The 16,819-nt window shown below is 38.3% G+C and overlaps 1 non-coding gene across 1 annotated transcript; it reads left to right on the forward strand.

Moving 5' to 3' along the window:
- Positions 1-8,103: 8,103 nt before the first annotated feature.
- On the forward strand, positions 8,104-8,244 carry LOC136884599 (U4 spliceosomal RNA). Its single transcript, XR_010861386.1, has one exon. It is a non-coding gene; the product is annotated as a U4 spliceosomal RNA (small nuclear RNA).
- Positions 8,245-16,819: the final 8,575 nt, after the last annotated feature.

Raw genomic sequence — 16,819 nt, forward strand, 5'->3', positions numbered from 1 at the left:
TTTCTGACTCTATGGTGAATTTTATATGTGGGTCAGTGGAGTTGAGAAATCCAAGTACTGTGTTGCTGTTAGTAACGTGGGAGTCTAAAATAACAAACGTGTCATCTACAAAGCGTGTCCAGTGTTGAATGCCATTGATCTTGCCAATGATGTGAGAATGCTCTAAATGATCAATGTAGATATCTGCAAGGATTCCTGAAGCTGGTGACCCCATGGGAAGACAAATGTCATTTACCAACAGATAGGTTGGGTTGAAAATATCTTTTGAGAAAACAAAAATGATGCCATCCTGACACTCCACATATTATAAAGTATTAAATAATAATGAGATAATTAAAGTTATAAATAAATTTAAATATCTTGGTGAAATTGACACTTGGAATATCCATAGATAATAGAATTCTAAAATTGAGACTTGGCCAAGTTACAAAAAACAGTTCCTTTCAATTAATGCTAAATTTCACCTTTATAACCCCGTCATCAAACCAGAGCAACATATGCAAGTGAAACGTTATTCAAACTAAATACCCAACCAACAACAGACAAACTGCAGAAAGCGGATAGAAGAATTCTATGGACAATTATTAATAAAAAACATTAGGTTGTTGACCAGTGGAGACTTTACCCAATTCAGTAATTTACAAGAAAAGTTAATCGATTATTGACACAATGAGAAAATGGAGGATTGCATTTTTTGGACACATTTATCGTTTGACAAATTTTAGACTCCTAAACAGCTTTTTGATTTCTTTGGAATAGTAAAACAAAAAACACTTGGTTTAAAGAAATACAAATGGATTTGTATGAATTGAAAATTACCACTGGTACAGAGCAAATTGAAAATAGAGAAGATAAGGAGATTCTAAACAACAAATATACAAAACTATCACTTAAAACATCAAAATGTAAGCAGTATGTTATATCAGCAGAAGAACGGGGTACAAGATCGTCTAAAATGAAGAAGTTTTGGGAAGAGAAGAAATTATCAAGTGTTAAAAAATGAATTTATTTTTGATGTACTTATTTTTTGAAGATTTTATTGTATAAGTTTGATTTTGGTGCTCCAATGTGGACATAAACAGTGTAAATAAATAAATAAAATTTATTATTATTATTATTATTATTATTATTATTATTATTATTATTATTATTATTATTATTATTATTATTATTATTATTATTATTATTATTGGAATTAAACAGCAGAGGAAATTGGAAGTTATTGTACAAGGTAGTGAATAACAGAAGGCGTAAGTGAATATAGAGGCAGTAGAAGGGGACAACAGAACCATAGTGAGACAAAAAGGTGAAATCAGGAGTGAATTTAAGACCATTTTTGATAAGCTCTTAAACGTAGTGCTCTGTCACCTCTCTTAGTTATCACTGTGTTGGATGCCATAATAAAGGCACTAAAAAGGAAGGAGCAGCAGGACTTGCAAGCTTTCATCTTTGCAGACAACATGGTGATCTGACATGAAACTGAAAATGAAGTGGAGAAAAAGCTGCAGAAATGGAGTCAAGAGTTTAAGAGATATGATTTAAATATTAACAAGGCTAAGACGGTGATGGTGAGGTTACAGAGGGGAGATTACAAACCACAAATCAGAATAAATGACACCAAACTGGAGAGTGTTCCGATGTTTAAGTACTTGGGTGCAGGGGCGTAGAGTTAAGGCTTGCAGGTGGGACCAGGCCTTTAAGGCCCTCAGACACCTCACAAAAAAAGAAAAGAACAAACACTGTATATCTAGCCTAATACCACTCCGCACGGAAATGATCAGGACAGATTTGCAGATTCACTCAAAATAGTTGTTTGCTTTTTACAATTTGTATGTGGAGGAATTGCCCCTTGGTTGCACATAGTAGCAGCTATTTGTGTGAGTGTAACACAGCACAGTTGTAAACAATGCTTGGCCTTGCCTTCTCTTGCAGTACTCCGACACGCTCCTCACAAAAGATCTGCATCAAATTATTGAAAAATAATTACAACAATGAAAATTGATACAGAATATCACATTTTAGCTAGATAATGATACTTTGTTGATGCATAGTGCACCTGAGATCGTATTATGGACGAATTTTGGTCAACATTTAACCTTTGACATGCATTTATTAGACAATAATACATAATGTTAATAAGAAGTTGTGTACTGGTACTAGCAATCAGTGAACTCAGTTTCAAGCGAGCTCTTTCTGCATCAAGTTAATAATAGACTAGGCTTACGAGTTGTGCGGTTTGACACTTTTCAAATTTTATTTGAACAGTTTTTGATTTTGACTTTTTTGTAATCTAATAAATTATTGTAATCAAGACTTTGGTATCGATTACAGGGTATAGTTTTCATATAAAATTAAAAGTTTTAGTTTAACAGCTCCACCTTTTCAATACAAAATTCTTGTAATGCGGTTTACATTACAAATGAAACATTTATTTCGTACTAGTTTCGACCTAAGGTCAAACATGTACCATGTTTCTACATTGTTCACTGTGTGTGCGTAAATTGTTTTCTAAATGCCACTACAGCTTACAGCTGTCGGAACTTTGTAGCAAGGGATACACAAGTTTCAAGAATCTTCGGCATCCAGATTGATTAACTTGAATCATCCTTCAACGGCAGCTAATGCAATTTATGCATAATTCAAAACTTTTACTGCCATTGTGACTGTTTCATCTTCAACTTTTAACTTTATACAGTCAAATCACAATGTTTCTGCGGCATGTGTACATTGTTTATGGACTATTTGATACGTTGTGCAATTTGTGTTGTTGGCTGATGATGACCTTGACCTTAGGTCAAAACTAGTACCAAATAAATGTTTCATTTGTAATGTAAACCGCATTACAAAAATTTTTTATTGAGAAGGTGGAACTGTTAAACTAAAACTTTAAATTTTATATGTAATCACAGTTCAATATGGACCATTCAAATTTCAAATTTCTTTGTAATCATTGAAGAAAAGGCTAGGAAAACAACAGATAGGGAATCTGCCACCTGGGCGACTGCCCTAAATGCAGATCAGTAGTGATGAGGAGATAACGGCTAAGTTAGAAATGAACTTGATGGACGAAGCTGTACGCATAAATGGGCTCCAGTGGTGATGTCATTTGAGGCAAATAGGAGAATAATGCACTCTGTTATGGAGGGGAAGAGAAGTAGAGGGAGAGCAAGACGACGATGTGTAGATTCAGTTTCTAACGATTTAAAGATAAAAGGTATAGAACTAAATGAGACCACAGCACTAGTTGCAAATAAAAGATTGTGGTGACATTTAGTGAAATTCACAGAGGTTTGCAGACTGAACGCTGAAAGACATAATGGTCTATAATGATGTATGTATGTATGTATGTATGTATGTATGTATGTATGTGTTTGTGTGTGTGTGGGTGTGTGTGTGTGTGTGTATGTAAAACAACTGCTGTGGGATAAACAAGTACTGTACCATTGCAAGCTAAGATAACATTATATAAATCATATTATACACCCATCCTCACATATAGCTTGGAAACTACAACGTTAACGAGACAAGACAACTCAAAACTCCAAGCTGCAGAAATGAAGTTCCTACGCACCATGATACAGAAGACCAGGAAGGGCAAGTTCAGCAATGAAAAAGTCCAAGAGGAGGTGGGAATAGGAGACTCCTTACTACAGAGGACCCAGAAAGCAAGACTGAAGTGGTTTGGCCATGTAAGAAGGGTGAGTGCAAGCAGAACTCCAAGAAGAAAATATGAAAGAGATGTAAAAGGAAAAAGATCAGTGGGCGTACCCCGAGCAAAATGGACCGATCTGATGAAGATAAAGATGTCAAGGAGAGAGGACAAGATTGGGAGAAGATTATGAGAGAATGGTGATTCATTGGTGATTCATGGACAGACAAACATGGAGGGGACTCGAACACCACACCCGGGCAACTGGAGATGGTTAACAATGATGATATAATGATTATTCTCCTTTCTTCTTTCTTTTGATACAGCCAACTTTGGGCTACAAATACACCAGCTACCTGCCACGTTTCTTCCTAAAGGTAATACCCTTCTCTTTACATTCTCTCCAAAATGTTCTTTAACCTTTGGCTCCTCCTTTGCCATTCTTCCACCGAGATGTTCCATGGTGTAGCAGGTCGTTTCTCTGGATTATTGCTCAGTTCCACAACTTTCTGTCTGAAGATATTTCTATTTTGAATTTCTGTGGGTGATACCTCATTCGTTGAGATCTTTATGCATTTCATTCAACCAGCAGGGATGAGTTTCCATTTTTCTTGAAGAATAATTAATTTATATGCCAGTCTGTCTGGGCTCTTCTCTTCAAATCGCCATAAAATGTCAATCTCCTCCTCCTCCTCATTTTGGTGGTTATCTTCTCAATCCTCTCATACACTTCCGTGTTGGATCTCAGATGGAAGGTAAATTCTCCAGCGACTTTCTTTGGTTCTAAGATCTTCCTGAGGAACTTTCTTTCTTTTTTCTCAATTAAGGGGTCTTCTATCTTAGAAAGTGTCTCCGCTTCATAGAGACATGCTGGTGTAACTACTGTGCTGTAGTGTCTCAGTTTTGCCACGAAAGAGAGGGATTTGGATTTGTAAGTATCCTGACTCAGTTTAAAAGCCAATTCCATCTTCCTAGCTCTTTCCTTCAGTGCTTCATTCTTATTACCATTGGGTGTTCACCAAGTTCACCAAGGTACTTGAATTTTGTAGTTCTCTCAACATCCCCATATGGTGTCACTATCTTATGGGTAGGATCAATTTTCTTGGAGTCCATGTATTTAGTTTTCTCCAATGAGATCTTTAGACCAGTCTTAGCAGCTACTTCTTGGAGTACTTCAATCTGCTTTGCTGCGTTTGAAGATCATCTGCAAAGAGCACATAATCAGCAAAGGCCAGGCAATCAACTGTAATACTGGTAGCTTTACAACCAATTCTCACTCTGTTTTGATTGTCTCTCTTAGCCAATTCCTTCCTCCATTCCCAGGTGATTTTCTCCAGCATGCAGTAGAAAAGTAGTGGGGAGAGGCCCTGTTTTTATGTCAAACTTTTCTGAGAGCCCCCATAAATTTTACTCAGGAGTAAGTGTCCATGAGAATCTGTTGTATCAGAGCTACAGATTTATCATCTAATCCAAATTATTATTATTATTATTATTATTATTATTATTATTATTATTATTATTATTATTATTATTATTATTATACTGATAGGCTGAAACAGAAGATACCGTAGTTGTGCGACAGAAGGAAGAGAAATGGGAGCGCAAAGAATGTGTGTTCCAGAAAAGGGGCGCAACAGAATTTTTTTTTTTGAACCATTGCTCTAGGCTCAAGGAACTAAGTTCCAGCACTCAAATAAGGATTAACATCCCCGAACGAACCGGTAATCGAACCCATGTCTTGCTGACAGATGGAGACATTGCCTACGGGACTAATCAGTAATTTCGTGTGGCTATTGCCGACCTGGTGCAGCCTTTGTAAGGTAGACCCTCCGACAAGGGTTTGTGGTATAGGTCGTGTATGAGCAAAGCCTACTAGATACTAGAAGGCCTGGACAGAAAGCCAATTTCTTGCCTTAAAAGCGGGGTAAATGTTTTTCTCTTTTCCACCGCTAGGTTCGCGTTTACGTTCTGTTGTTTGGCGTGAATTCTATGATGACGTGTGTTACTGCAACATGTTTTTATGAGAAGAAATTATATATTAAACTTTATTTTATAAGATAAGGCCTTATCTAACATGAAATATGAAGAGTTTTGCCGTTTTTAAATTTATTTGGTCTCACGATTTGCAATATATGGATGGTTGCTGAGATGCATTTAACATTTGTTTAGTTATGTGCTTCCAAATTACCGTCGAGGTGGTGGTGGTGGTGATTGTTTTAAGAGGAAGTACAACTAGGCAACCATCCTCTATATAACACTAATCAGAGAGAAAAACTGGAAGGGGTCCGACACTTCGAAAAATGAAAGTATCGGCCAAAGGAAGACAAGGGCCAGGAAGGGTGTGAAAATAAAAGACTCCCTAGTCCTCGGAAACCTAATAGCGTCGGGGTCGGCAAAGAACTAGAGTTGACCAAGGAAGGTCGGAAAGGATAGATGAAAGTGAGGAGCTTGGCAAAGTAAGTGGAAGAAATGCCAGGACTCAGCTAAGGGCCCCGTGGTTGCCAACCCACGCTCAAAATTTCAGAGCCCCTGGGGCCAATTACCGTCAAGTTTCTCTTTCCATACTGTAGGTTAAGATGGTTTATTGCCAGGCTGAGTGGCTCAGACGGTTGAGGCGCTGGCCTTCCGACCCCAACGTGGCAGGTTCGATCCTGGCTCAGTCGGTGGTATTTGAAGGTGCTCAAATACGTCAGCCTCGTGTCGGTAGATTTACTGGCACGTAAAAGAACTCCTGCGGGACAAAATTCCGGCACCTCGGCGTCTCCGAAAACCGAAAAAGTAGTTAGTGGAACGTAAAGCCAATAACATTATTTTTATTAACATTATTAAGATGGTTTATTGTTGCGTGCATAGCTGCACATCTGACACTGCGAAGAAATATGCACAAATATAAATGTTCATCTTTTTCCTAAAGATCCGAGTTTACGGGAGAAATGCAGGCTTGCTATTTCTGGACAGGGCAGCAGAAAAGTATCTCTTCCGGCTACTAATGATAACTCCAGAATATGTAGCTTGCACTTTTTCGAATCAGATTACGGTGTACGTATTGTGAGGGGAATTCTGCCTCCCCGACAAAGTGCCGATGCAAATTCTTCTTCTTAAAAATGTATTAATTTTTACAACGCGGGCGTTAGGATATCTCGGAAAATGTAAACTTGTCCGAAAGCTGAAATTCCTTACCGCTCCAAAGTTTAGAGACGTTTCAGTGCCACGACTGTGATCAAGTACACATCACATACGTTATACTTACAACATTTTTCAGGCCTGTTCTTGATAATAATGCAAAGAAAGTGACTAATGACTGTGATTTATTAAACAAATTCAAGAGCAAGCCTTTGAGCAGAAAAGTGTTGAAATTATAGAAATAGGGAAAAATCGGGTCAGTACTTCTTATTAGGCCTATTTCCCAATCCTTTACTCCTTTGTAATAAAGAAGTGCAAAATGAAAGAACTCTATGAAGTGTAGTGTGTTCTAAATTGTTTTATATATTTATATCTCTTTCACACCGGACACAATGATAATAAAAATGTATTATTTCGCGTTATTGTATGAATCTTCAATATAAGGATATAGACCGAACATGAGAACAACAGAACATAAACGCGATCCAAGCGGCCATTGTCTGAACTACTTCGTTCGCCCAGAAATGTGTCGGCTTGTCCAGGCCTTCTATTATAGCGTGGGCAACGGTATGAGAAACTGGGAAGTTAATGCGGTGTGTGAGTAGCAATACCGGTAATGTAGGAGCAACAAACACCCAGCCCCTGTTTACGATTAAAAACCGTCGAGCCGTCCGAGAATCGCATCCGAGGCTCCGGGCATCGAAGGCTTATACGCTGGACCCTTCAGTCTTCTGCTGCTTCTACATCTTGGTAATTTATTGGACTTAATTTGACGTGACAAGTAAGTAGACCAAAGAATAAGTGAAGTAGATAACTAAGAGGTTATGTGTTTGTAATACCATTAGGATAAAAGTAGAATCTTATGCTATTCATCTGATATAGCGAAAGAATCATTATAACATAGATATTATCTATCACAGAGATATGATCAGCCCTGGAGCCGAGCCGAATACGCTTGGAATAGGCTTATTGTAGCCACCCATAACGATATAAGGATTTAGTCACAGCCTTCTTGATGCAACTAACCTATCGAGCTGTCCGTGGCATAGTTACTCCTTGATTTAATGACGTCATGATTATTTCTCTTCCTTTTCTTTAACATAAATGTCCAGGCCTTAGCTATAAAAATGTACTTATAACCACAATGATTTAACATAAATGGTAATCATTTTCATAGTGTTTTGTCGTTAAATATTTCTGTCTATTGCCTAATGTATAACGTTTTGTATAATGTTTATTAATTTTCTTGAATCAATGTAATATACTACATACTACTCATAGATATAAAGAATTCAAATATATTTAAATAATAGCAGATAAAATTTTACGGTAGCTTTGCGCAGTGGCAATATCGTAACCAATGAGGTTTATCCGAGGTGCGATTATTGCTAGTTGAAAACTTATACCAATACCCCGCCTAGTCAATGTGAAATACCGTTGGCTACGGCAATTTTTGAAAGTTCCTACGGGAACTAAGTATGCAAATAAACAAAAATCTTCTACTAGATGAATAGAGGACCTCTAAAGGTTCAAAAATGCGAAATGAAGTATTCCTCGCTTGATTGCTTTTCACTCATCATTCGAATGAGCACATACTAGTTGGGGTACCCTGATTCTTTCTTCATTTAAGAGGAAAGGAAAACGTTTTCCATCCACTCCTGATTATGCATCATTTGCGAGAAGATCGTATTGTGTGTTCTTTAAATTTAATTTCGTTTTTATGCAAATGTTCATAGTTATCTGTGGACAAAATGGTTAAATACGGTAGCAAGAAAATTGTACTTAATTTCAAGTTGTGATAGAAGGTACAGCGCATATCCAACTAATAAGAGAAGGCAGAAATTCGGTGAATTACACCAGGAAGTGAGGAAAGACCCGCAAAAATTCCCCGGCTGTTTAAGAACTGAACGTCAATTACAGTCATTTCAATGTCCGACTCCTTAGCTTAATGGCCAATGTTGAGGCCTTCGGTTCAGAGGGTCCCGGGCTCGATTCCCGACCGGGACGGGGATTTTAATCGCGTGTGATTAATTCTTCTGGCTCGGGGACTAGTTGTTTGTGTTTGTCCCAACACTCTCCTCTTCACATTCAAATAATACACTACAGTAACAATCAACACAGAAACACACAATAGTGATTACATCCCTCCATATATGGTTGGCGTCGGGAAGGACATCCGGCCGTAAAACAGGGTGAGATCCACATGTGGGACACAGTTCGCACCCTTTCCCCCACAAGGTGTGAGAAAAAGTGGTAGATAAAGAAGAAGAATGCAGACATTTCGATATTTGCTAAAAGGTGGTGGTGATTATTGTTTTAAGAGGAAGTGCAACTAGGCAACCATCCTTTATATAACACTAATCAGAGAAAAAATGGAAGGATCCGACACTTCGAAAAATGAAGGTATCAGCCAAAGAAATGACCACGAAGGGCGTGAAAATGAAAGACTCCCTAGGCCTTGAATGCTCTAATACCGTTGGGGTTGAGAAAAACATCAGTTGACCAATGGAAGTTGGATAGGATAGATGAAAGTGAAAAAACTGTTACAAGTAAGTGGAGCAATACCAGGACTCAGCTGAGGCCCCCTGCGGTCACCAACAGACGGTTCCAAGTTAAGAGCCTCTGGGGCCCCTTTTAGTCACCTCTTATGACAGGCAGGGGATACTGTGGGCATTTTTTTATTTGCTAAAAGGAATTGAAAGCAATATGAAACCACGGAAGTACAGCAACTATCATGTCACCCTATTTTCGTTGAAGAAAAACTGGTCAACATAAGCAGTAGGAACATAATATTATTCTCCATTTCAATAAAGTAATCTGCACGTTATTGAAAGATTAAATTTGTAGAGTATGAAGATAATATTAAACAGGCTGATAATATTATTATGAGTAGCCGGCTATGGCCTTGAGCCAACTAATCACAGAACAGCACTCAAGTAGCACACATCGCTCCAAAATCAAACTGATTTGATTCTTGAGGGAAGAGCGAAGAGAAGAGAGATGAGTGAAATGCCAGCATGAATGTCACTATTGAAATATATGAATTTGTTTTGCATCTCTCTGCTTCTTGTGTGAAGAGAAAGGGGTGTTGAGCACTGAGTGAGGAGTAATCCACCTGGCATGATCGTTCCCTAAGTTCACATTGTCCCTCTCAACTTTGGTAATACATTAGCCATCTCTAAGCAGTTAATGGAACTGCATGAATTTGTAGTTTTTACTTTTTAAGCTCCCTGCCTTTGATGATTTGGAATATTAAGAGCTAGGAAATATTCATTGATACTTGGGGGTTCACTAATAAGTTAAAAGAAAATTATCAACGCTATTGACATTTATGCATTTAAGTTTTCTCTAGCCCATTACGGTATTGATACATTAATTGGATGACATTATATATTTTTTCCCTTAGTCAATCACATTGTTTTGTCAATGGCATTTGCTGCCATTCACCAAACTTTTTCTTGTAGTTTCCAAGCAGATGCAGTTCCCATCATCTGTTTTATGAAGATTGGCCTTTTTACATTTTTTTAAACCAAATTGTAACACCTTGAGTGCCACGTGAGACCAACATTGACTCACAGGGCTTAATGCCATTTGGGCTGCTTGATGCTGCTATGGACTCGCATGCACTCTGCAAGTTTCAGGCCCCATGCTGTCATATTGGCATCATGCTTGACTTGCAAACACATGTTAAATAAAAGTAGGTTGCCCATACATCATGAATCTGTACTTGGCCTCTTCATTTTAGAGTCCAATATGACATGATGTGGCCTCTGTAATATATCAACCATAAATAAATTATGACAACATTACTTATTGTTTTCAGGTTATCTCATTCGTAAGCTAGGGTTTTTTGAGCATTTTGGACGATGGAAAACAACTTGTGAAGCTGGTCATATGGAGTACTGGATGAGTCGGAGATCTCTAAATAGGCTGTGCTCGGATGATACTGCTTGCAAGATCAATCTGCACAAGTGCAGATATTCTGTGGATTCTGTTTTGTGTGGCTGTGGTCAAGTGCAGACCATGGCCCATCTGCTAGATTGTCATCTTTGTCCTGCCACATGTACTGAGAAAGAGCTGCTTGAGGTGACAAGGAATGTACTCGACGTTGTTAATTTCTGGTGCACTAGAATTGGAGCACAATTTATTTGTATTTTCTATAGACTTTTTTGTACATCTTTATAAGTAACTCTGCTTCTGACACAATATAAAATAAATCTCATTCATACAAATAACACAATACTGATTGGACTGTATAGTGGTATTCATTATTCATGATGTCAAATCAGGTTCTATAAATGAACTGAAAACATAAAAATTACATGAAAAAAAAATTGTAACTTTGTCTTGTTCACAAACACACCACAGATCGATCCACTTTTTGTATATGAATTCAAATTATAAAATATGACATTCTAGAGAAATATATTTTAAACTTTTTTTTTTTACAATCACTTGACAAATCTGTGCACTTTAAAGAAAAAGTCCAACCAAAAGAATTTTTCATTGGCTGGGCATTTGAATTTAGACTATGAAGTTTTTCCTCATTACAAATTGCCTTCCCGATTCCCGATGGATCTCTTAATAACACTTCCTGCACCTCCGTCTTCCCTGCTGATCTACATCCTCTAGACCTGTTTTTCTGGTACTTGTGAGGGAATGTCAAGATCTTTGATACCGGTACCTGTTAGCAGTTCAAAAATGGTTCCAAAGTTGAGTGTAAATATGGATGGCATTTTCTATACGTCTTGTGCACAGTTCAGTAAAGGCAAGCAGATCAGGAAGGCGGCAACTGTGCTAGGATACATGGTGACACGTTGGTCTCACGCGACCTTTACAGCTGGAAGATAGTGACAGTGACTGCATAAAACTAGTATGTCACCACAATTTCAACACAATTTTGGTCCAATATGACTAAAAGGCAAGTTTCTGTAATGAGATGCACTAATTTATACTCAAAAGTAGGAAATAAAAAATTGTCTCCAAGAGATGCAGATGCTTCGCTGATCAATGAGATGATATAGATGTTGATTCCCATAAGGAATCTGAAATATTTGTCCCGAATGAGTAAATTTATAATACCAATATAAATGGTCCGTTATTGGACATTATAAATTTTCCAGTTAACTCATTCCTGGTTGCCAGCGTTTCACCCTCATGCGCTAGGTTGGGCTCGTCAGTTGGTACCTAGCAACCTACCAAGACGCATGGCTAGTGCATACCGTGAAGGCCACTGCGTAGGCTACTTGAAGCCACCGGCAGACTCACTAGACTGGACCACATCAGAAATGAGGATGTTCGGATGGCATTTGGTGTGACCCGAATCCCTGGAAAATGCGAGAGAATTGGTTGCGAAGGTATGGGCACCTGCTACGCAGAAACGGTTCTTCAGTTGTGAGGAGGGCATTACACTTAAGTCCTGAGGGTCGCAGACCACGAGGGCGGACAAAGAAGCGCTAGCTCGACCCTCTGCGGAAGGACTTGCATGTGGCCGAACGAAAGTTTCTCCTAAAAATGCACAAGAGCTCATCAAGTGGAAAAGGAAGTGCACAACAGCAGACCCTGCAAGTATGGGGGATAAATGCTAAGAAGAAGAAGAAGAAGAAGAAGAAGAAGAAGAAGAAGAAGAAGAAGAAGAAGAAGAAGAAACAGCCTATGTGGCACTTAAGATGTTAACTCATTGCGGACCGTGGACGGCGTAAGACGTTTAAGCTTGCTCCTATGCAGCGGGCCGCGGACGGCGTAAGACGTTTAATGTTCCGCGCGAAGCAATGCTGTTTATATTAGTCATCTATGCAGTCTTACACCTTAGTCAGCGTTACTGGTTGTAGCAGGAAGTTGGTTTACCTTTTTGAGATAACCCTGGCATTGAGTGGGCTCATGTTAGCTGTTTTAGCGAGAATATCTCAGCACTTCCTCGCGCGTCAAGTCGGTACTTGAGATTTCAATGCAGTGCGTGTCGTTCTTACCGAGTGTAGTATAATGGCTTATAAAACAAAGTTTCTTACGGAAGATAAATTATTAGATATTGTTCACAATGATTATTCTGGTGATGAACTTATTCCTCAAATAGACTCAGATAGTGAAAGTGAGAGTGACGAGGAAATTCCGATTCCCGAATCCGATAGGCCTATAGAGGAAGGTGAAGTACCTGATACATATCATCCTAGTTATTGTCCACCTGTTCCACTATTTTCAGAGAATTCAGTTATAAATGTTCAAATAGAAAATAAGCAGGATATTTTGAGTTACGTGAGTATTTTCATGAATGACGAATTTTATCAGTATGTGTGTGAGCAGACCAATCTATACGCGAGTCAAGTGATAAGTGCGGCGCCCTGGCCTTTCACAAAGAATTCGATCATGCAATCGTGGAAACCGATTAGTCCAAAATCCTGATAAAAAAGTATACTGGACCGAAGACCCTGTTTTTCATACTCCAATATTTTCTAAAACAATGTTCCGAATACGCTTCCTTCATATTCTTTCATTTCTTCACTTCAGTGACAGTAATCATTATGCCGAAAATACAGATAGGCTGTATAAAATTAGACGTATTTTGAAACCTGTGACACCAGATATCACACCCTAAATATTTACTAGAGGTAAGCACTAAGTATCATTTTTCTAACATTCATAGGTTAGGAGTAATTGTACATTTTATTAAGTGATGCACGTCAAGAAGGCCGGGCATGAAAATGGCTGGTCCAGGCATTCAAGTGTCCCGCTCAGAAGCAGGTACTGAACGTGTTAAATTGGATTAGTGCTTTAAAGCAAAAAGAAGTAAACAAACTTGTAGTTTAACATTATTACTGAAATAGTGTTCAGAGCCTTGGGACGTGACATCTCACTTCAAAAGTCCCACGTGCATTGAACTACGGAAGTGTTGGTGAGACGCCAGTGATGATACCTCCCGGCTATCACGGCCCCTGAGTGATGTATTTGTGTGTGTCGAACATGCATTCCATTTATGGAATTACACTGATCTTAACCTATGAATTCATAGTGCGTCCCATTAGCCCAATTGCTGGACTGAGTAGGCTCAATCCTGGCTCAGTCCGATGGTATTTGGAGGTGCTCAGATACATCAGCCTTGCGTCGGTCGACTTGGCACGTAATAGAATTTCAAAAACCATTAAAATGTAGTTAGTGGGATGTAAAAACAAAAACATTATTATTAGCACAATGAAGTGAGGAAGCACATGCCCACTTATCGACTCTGGTATAAGGAAAAAAAATTAGCTGCAAATCATGCTTAAATTGCTCATAGCTTGGAAGTACTATTCCTCGTGAACACAATATCTGGTATCACTCATTTACGTAACTGCAATTATGAAGCCAAATGCATAGTGTTCGTTGTCACGGCTGAAATTGCTGGACACTGCATTGCCACTAATATGTATGGTGGTGGTGGAGGTGGTGGTGATTATTGTTTTAAGAGGAAGTACAACTAGGCAACCATCCTCTATTAACACTAATCAGAGAGAAAAATGGAAGGGATCCAGCACTTCGAAAAATGAAGGTAATGGACAAAGAAAGGCAAGGACCATGAAGGGCGTGAAAATGAAAGACTCCCTAGGCCTCAAGTAATCTAATACCTTTGAGTTCAGAAAAGAGCAAAATTTGACCAAGGGAGGTCGGACAGGATAGATGCAAATGAGGAGCCTGGCACAAGAAAGTGGAAGCAACACCAGGGCTCAGCTAAGGGCCCATGTTCGCCAACCTATGCTCCAAAATTCAGAGCTTCTGGGGCATAATATGTATGGGAGTCGACACTGGAGGGGTTAGTGAAGGCTTTATTCACCGAGTTAATGTTTAATGATTTTATTCATGTTAGATTAGTAGTATCTACTTATAAGTTTTCCTGACCTCAACAAATAAACATGTGAACTTACAGGCCTGTAGTCATCATTAAAAATATTCCATATTGCAAAACTCGTAAAATCTCAAGAGGCAAATCAACACACTCATATATCCTTTATTTTGTGTCAAATTTCCACTACAAGATATTAGAATCATTCCGTATTGACAGTTTTCACTTAACAAAGTTAAAATTAAGTGTACCCTCCTAATTCAGTACATCATATACTGTAATTCCATTATTAGATGGAGTAATCATAATCAAACATCTTTCAACTTGTTTGAGCCATCTTCAGTGAAGAGGACTCGGGGGATTTGAAGTAATTTACATACAAGCTAAAAAATGTGCCAAAAAAACATAATGAAGGAACAAATGAAGAAAAAAAAGAAAGACATGACAGAAATAAAAACAGCACAGTATACAATATTTATGTCGTCATATGGAACAATAAACAACTCGCTGCAAAAAAATTCAGTGGAAACAGTGGCTAATGCAAAACATAATTTTATTGAATCTAAAAACTGTGTTAACCTAAGAAGAAAAATGAAAACAAATGATACAGATGGAAATGAACAGTAAGTGCTCAAAGCAAGGTTGCGGACCTCTTAGTGTACAAAATTTTGGTTTTATAAAAATTCAAAACAGGATGAAATCAGTGTGTCAAAACTTCATCTGTTATCTTCCCTAACACAGCTTCTCAAGTTTTGTCACAGCTCTCCCGAACTTTTAAAATAAGGCAAACAAACTAGCCAACATTGTGAAACAATAATCGAGAATGGGATGGCTAGATTGAGAAGAAATTGAGAATGCTGCTGTTCTAAAGTTTTTTATTTCATTGGCATTTTTCCATCACTTGTCACATGCATTTTGTCTGCATGCTATCTCAGGCTTGGTTTCTCAAACTTTTTCACTCCCGTTCTTCTCCAAGCCATTCGACGTGATGGTGTTTATACAAAGGCAGACTTTTGGACTGAATTTTCGACACAGGGATTTCATCCTGTTTTGAATTTTTATAAAACCAAAATTTTGTAGACTAAGAGGTCTGCAACCTCACTATGTGCACTTATTGTTCGTTTCAATCTGTATCATTTGTTTTCATTTCTTTTCTTCTTAGGTTAACACAGTTTTTAGATTCAATTATGTTTTGCATTAACCCCTGTTTTCACTGAATTCTTTTGCAGTGAGTTGTTTATTGCTCCATATGATGATGTAAATATTGTATATTGTGCTGTTTTTACTCCCATCATGTCTCTCTCTTGTTTTTTCATTTGTTCCTTCATTATGTATTTTGGCACATTTTTAGTTTGTACTATGTAAATTATTTCAACCCTCCTTCTTCACTGAAGACAGCTCAAACGAGTCGAAGCATGTTTGAATTTGATTACTCCATCTAATAATGGGATTATATGATGTACTGAATTAGGAGGATACACTTAATTTTACCTTTGTAAAGTTAACTTTCCACGCTTCACCACACTTGTGGCTCCACAATGAGAGTCAAATTAGCTTGGAGTCGCGAGGCTTTGTGCGAATCCCCCTATGGGTGGGGGCGGTAGAATAACATCCACGGTATCCCCTGCCTGTCATAAGAGGCAACTAAAAGGGGCCCCAGGGGCTCTTAATTGGGAGCATGGGTTGGCGACCAGAGGGCCCTTATCTGAATCCTGGCATTGTTTCCACACTGCTCACTTTCATCTATTCTATCCGTCCTTCCTTTGTCAAATCTTGTTCTTTTCCAGACCTGATGCTAATAGCTTATAAGGGCTAGGGAGTCTTATTTTCATGCCCTTCATGGCCCTTGTCTTTCTTTGGCTGATACCTTCATTTTTTGAAGTGTCTGATCCTTTCCAATTTTTCTCTCTGATAGTGTTATATAGAGTTGTACTTCTTCAAACAAAAATCACCACCATCATGCGAACCAGCTCTGGTGTTTGAAGTCCATATTCTCGATTGCTGGCTTCAGACACACGTACCTTATTAAACATAACAATCATTACTCTCGACTACAGTTGATTGCAAGTTAGATGCAAACTTGCAGATTACAAAGCTTCACCTTATCCTGTTGTACAATCGACTGATAATTCATCCAAAGTGAAATACACATAGATGATCAACAGAGCTCGGAAGTTGAGGAAAAATCCTTTTTTTTTCTCGAGTGCCCGAAGACGAGGCCCAACATATTATTA

The sequence above is a fragment of the Anabrus simplex genome, chromosome 12 (genome assembly GCF_040414725.1).
Source record: "Anabrus simplex isolate iqAnaSimp1 chromosome 12, ASM4041472v1, whole genome shotgun sequence".
Lineage (NCBI taxonomy): Eukaryota > Metazoa > Arthropoda > Insecta > Orthoptera > Tettigoniidae > Anabrus > Anabrus simplex.